Below are 5379 nucleotides of genomic sequence, written 5' to 3' on the forward strand. Positions count from 1 at the left end.
AGGCCCAGGAATGAGGAAAGACTCGGAGGAGCCCGGCCCCGGTGCCCGGCTGCTCTGATCTCTTGGCTGCGATTCAAGCCGGCCCCGGCCTCCCAGGGCTGCCCTGCACATCCTCCAGGGGTCCTGCCCAGGGGCCTCGATGCCCAGCTTCCTGAGGCCCACGACCCCTGCCTGGCTCCGGCCGCCTCCAGCCTGGGCAGTGGCCCCTCCCCCGTGGACTGGTCTCTCCCACACGCTGGCCCCTCGGCCCCAGCCCCCGTCTCTTGCCGTGGGCAGGGCCCCATTTCTGTGGCTTCCTGCCCCCGCAGGCGGAGTCCTCTGAAAGGACCAGTCCCGCGGAGCGCTGAGCCAGCCCCTGTGCCAGGTGGCAGGGGGTCTGCGCCATCCACACTCCACCACTCCCTTCCGCATCGGTCAGCGCTGGTTGCCCTCATAGACGGGGGAGCAGAGAACTAGGGAGCTGTCCACGGCAGCTGTGAGAGACAGAGCCAGGATTTGAACCCAGGCCCTCTGGGTCTTCCTTTTACCCACCTCATATGCCTCCTCTCCTGTGGGGAAACTGAGGCCCCAGAACCTTGTTCAAGGCCACACAGATGAGTGTGAAAGGAGAGGAGTCGACAAGCAGTTCTACCTCCACTAAGGAGAAAACAGGAAAGACAGGGTTAAGAAGCAGCAGGCAAGACCTGGGTTAGACTTTTGGGTGAACTGGAGAGGGATCAGAAGGGAGGGTGTAGGCGATTCTCTCCCAGGTGAAGGGAGGAAGTACTGGTGTCCAGGTGGGTGAGGCTCTGGTCTGTGGGCCAAGAGGGAGGCAGGCAGGAGGGGGGTGAGAGGGAAGTGCACGTGGAACCCCTGCAAGCTCAAACAGGAAGGTGTGGGGTCCTCTGAGCAGAGGGCAGTGCTGTCCAGGAGGCCCTGAGCCTGGGCGCAGGGTGCTCAGTTCCCCCACCACCCTCAGCCGGGGCTCGCCTGCTGTGGGCGCTTTCCTGGCTGGCCAAAGCCGCCTCCTGACCCTGGGACGGGCCTGCGCTTCCCCAGTCCTTGACCTCGAAGCACCAGGGACGGACAGCTGCTAGCCAGGGCCTCCCAGGACAGAACCTGGGAGTCCTGTGACCAGGAGCCGGAGGTGCACCCACAGAGGCCCAGGAGGGGCCCTGGACGTGGGCAGCGGCCTGCAGAAGGCACGAGCAGGGTCCTGGCACCCGCGGCCTGCCCTGGGCCCGCGTGACCCCGCCTCACCTTGGGACGCATGGAGGTTGGGGCAGGGGGCTGCCTGGCCGGGGCCACCTCCTGCACCCAGCTGGAATCCTGTGGCCACCAAGAGAACCCCTGTGGCCTTGCGGGGAGGTGGAAGATGGGACGGGGCAGCTGCAGATGGGAGTCCTCCCCCTCCGCCTGCAGGCAGAGGGCCAGGGCAGGGAAGCAGGCTGGACGTCCTCCTGGCCAGACGCAGGTGTCCTTTCCGGGCCTGGCTGGGCCCTCTGGGTGGGCAGCCCCACATCCAATGTCCTTCCGGGCAGCCCTGGGCAGGGTCTTGGCAGGTGGTACTGGGCGGGATCCCCAGGCGTCTGCAGCTCTGGGGCCCCCAGCCTAAGCCTCTGGGGTCTGGCCATGGTCTCGCTGCCAGGCGGGCATGGCTGGCCATTCTGCCGGCTCCGCTGTGTGCCCGCTCCCTCCCTGGCTTCTGAGTCTCCTCTGCTCCGGCTCCTGGGCTCTGCCTCACCCCCATCCATGTCGTGTCCACCTCTCACCATCTGTCATGGCCGCGATCCTGGGTGCCCGGAGCTTGGCTGGGCATCATGGGGCCTCAGCTGGGTTAGAAATGGAGTCCTCCCTTCATCAGCCCAGGCTGGGCTGGGAGATAGAATGACACATAAACAGGCCCCTTTGTCCCGTGGGACCAAGGCCACCACGGTAGGAAGTCGGGGACGGCGGAGCCGGAGGAGACCCAGCCTCGGGAGGGGGCTGGGCAGTGGCTTCCTGAGGGGCTGGCGTCCAGAGGGGGCCAGGAAGGGGGGGAGCTACGGGCGCCTGGGGGTAAACTGAGGGACAGTGGGCGAGGGCAGAGAGGAACTGGACGGTGGCTGCAAGCTGACAGGGTTCTGGAGAGTTCCGCAAGGACAGAAGGGAGCCTGCTGGTCCTGTGGTCTCCAGCATTGGACAGGAACCTCACCCAGGCAGAGCCCCTCTGGCAAGGGCCTGGGTACGGGCCTCTCAGCCTCAGCTGCCCCTTTGCCCTGGAGGAAACCGAGCTGCCCAAGACCATGAGGCCTGGGGCCCTGACACCCCTCCCGGGCCTCCCCGGCTGGGCCCTCGGAGGCCGGAGCCTTGCGTGGGTGCTTCCCAGGGTCGCAGCACCCAACCCAGTGCCCCTGGTGCCCTCCATGCCCCTCCACCAGCCCTGGTCGCCTTATGGACTGGCTGACCTGGGGCTCTCATCAGACCCCAGAATGGTCCAAGCCCAGCTGGGCACGGGGTGGCCGCCCTCTCTGCCCCTTTGAATGATCAAAGCCAAGGCCCAAGGCACTGAGCTTCTGTCAACCGTCTGAGGGGCAGGGCCAGCACCTGCCCTGAGAGCAGGCCGTGTTGCTCATCCGTGGGTCCAGACGAGGCGGGCCACCAACGCGTTTCCCCACCTGGGTCCCAGGAAGCGGGATCGATCATATCTCCACGGCAAGCACTGGGCGGGGAGCAGCTCCAGCCAGGGACACTTCTGAGTCACTTGAAGTCTGCTGGAGCCAGGGAGGGCCATCTGCAGGAGGCCACTCCCCAGCTCACAGGCCCCACTCAGTGGGAAGGGCCTGAAGCTTCGGTCTGTGGGCACCCTTGGGTCTTCGGGGACCACCAGGGTGGCCAACGGTGAGCAGGTGTCGAGCCGCGGTTCTCGGGCCTGCTGAGCGGGGAGGGAAGAGGGAGCGTCCTGTCCTGGGGATCCAGCGAGAGAGGAAGTGCCCGGCCCCTGGCGCGCAGAGTCCACGTCCCGAGGCGCCAGGGCCATGCGCTAGTGGGACTGCAGCAGGACTCTTGATTCTGTGGCTAAAGGGGGCCTCGATTCTGGGCCAGGGTCCCGGGAGGCTGCAGTGCTGGGTTCTAGGGGCCGGTCCCCAGGGGCCTCTCCTCAGGTGCCGACCCAGGGGCTCCCTGGGGAGCAAGAAGCGCTTTGCCTCACCCGGACTCACTCGTCCCACAGGTGTCATCGCCAATTCTGCCCACAGGGCGCAGGTGTTCTAGAGCGAGCAGGAGACAGGGAGCGGCAGGAAGCGTGACAGATCCCACGGGTCCCCAGGGCCCAGGGGAGGAGGGAGGGGGAGGCCACCATGCTGTGGGGGGGCGCTGGGAGACAGGGAGGTGGAGGGTTTCCAGGCAGGGGGCAGGCCAGGCCAGGGGTCCAGGGGCGGGGGGCTACTGACTGGAGCTGCTGGCCCAGTGGCGGGAAGAGGGGAGGGAAGGGAGAGCCGTGGGGTGAGGCTGCACAGGCAGCGGGGCCCAGCGCAAGGGGACTCGGGGCCACGTGGATGATCTGGCCGTTCCCCAGTGACTGGGCTGCCCAGCAGGTGCTGCAGAGCTGTTGGCAGATGAGGAAGTGACGTGGGTGGAGGCCGCAGGGTGGTGGGAAGTCTGCTGCTAGGGTGCCTCGCGCCATGGAGAAGCGGCGGGATTCCAGACACCCTGCAGGAGGAGCGTGGTCCAGCAGGCCCTGGACCGAATCCCAGGGAGAAGGTCAGAGAGGGTGGACGGTGTGCCTGGCCCAGGCTGGGCTCCCCAGTGTCCCTCAGCTGTATGTACACGGGGCTCCAGGATGAGAGCCGCTGGTGAGGCCTGCTCTGCTCGGAGCGAAGCCTGGGGCTGCGGGGGCCCACTCGGCCTCCCCAGGTGGGCCTGTGGGCTGGCCGGGCCCTGGGAGCAGGTCAGGCCGGTGTGGCCCGCCTGCGTGACCTCCCCTGTCTGGACAAGACGCCTGGGTGGGAGCAGCCCGAGGCCTGCGGGCCTGGGGGTGGGCTGTCCTGGGCACCCAGCAGAGCTCGTCCTCCTCACGTGGACGCCAGCTGGGAGCGGGAGCAGAAGTGCTCCTGAGCTGGTGGCCACCCCCTCTCGGGGCCATGGAGGTCCCTGCCGTGAGGACAGGACTGTCTTTGGGGACTGTCTGGGAACTAAGGCACCTCAGCAGGGACAGGGCTTCTGGGAGGGTGGTTTTCTGGCAATTGGATCACTTTGTGCTGAGGAGTGAAGAGCCGGTCCCTCCTGTGCCCACAGCTCTTTACAGTTTACAAATTGCCCCTGTGACCGTCATCTGGCTCAGCCCCAAGACCTGGGAGCCCTGTCCCCCAGCCTCCCCTGCCCACCCCGCTCCCGTGGCCACACCCAGCTGACCCTGAGAGCCACACTGTGGGGAGCTGCCTTCCTGCCTGGGGACTCCTCCTGACCCTCACAGACCCCTCCCTGAGGACACCAGGTTCGTGACAAATGGCAGTCTGGTGAGCCTCTGGCTGGTTGCAGCACCTGAGGCGTGTGGTGGGACCATGGCTGTGGCCCCTGTCAAAACCTGCCCAGGGTCTGGCCATGGACTGCCTGTGGGTCCCCTGCACCTCCTCGTTGGCCCCCAGGGTCCCCCCATGGGCCCAGCCCAGCTGTCCCAGCCTGGCCTCTATTGCCCCTCTGGCTGAGACACGCCCTCCAGGCCTCTGCTGGGAGGCCACTTCTGTCAAGGCCCTGCGCTGAGTGCCCTGACGCTGCCCACCTGGGTGTGGCCCTGCCCAGCGCCCCTCCCCTCCCGTGTAGCTGGAATTGGCTGCCTCAGCCGTGACCCTTCCTGTAGCTGGCAGTGAAGTCAGAACTTGGCTGTGACGAGGGCCAGACCAGCCTTGCACAACCCAGGCCGGGCGGGCGGGGCGCGGAATCCCCGCGGGGACCCAGAGGCACCTATTTTTAGCCTCAAGAAGAAAACTGAGCCCCGACACACACAACAGTAACCCAGATATTTGTTTTTATTCTTAAAAGGGCTTGGATGGCAGGTGGCAGGCCTGGGGCCTTTAGCGCAGGTCTGGCCCAGTCACGCGGGCTCGGAGGACGCCTCCTCTCCTGGGCCCAGCACAGCCTCCTCCAGGGAGCGGGCCCACCCAGCACCGTCCCCTCCCATGCTACCCAGGCAGGTACCCTCCCGCCTTGCCCGGCATCCCTCCTGCCCCGACACCTGGGCCCTCCTCTGGGCCCACCAGGCCCAGCCCCGCCCCGTCCCGGGGACTGTCCTCCGCAGAGCCGGCCCTGCTCAGGACTCCCCATGGCCGAGGGGCTGTCCCCCGTTCACAGCACAGGGCAGAGTCCTCTGTGGGGTGCCCTTCCCACTGCTCAGTCTCGGTTCCTGAGCTGCATCCCGAGGGC

The sequence above is a fragment of the Marmota marmota genome, unplaced genomic scaffold (assembly GCF_001458135.2).
Source record: "Marmota marmota marmota unplaced genomic scaffold, marMar, whole genome shotgun sequence".
Lineage (NCBI taxonomy): Eukaryota > Metazoa > Chordata > Mammalia > Rodentia > Sciuridae > Marmota > Marmota marmota.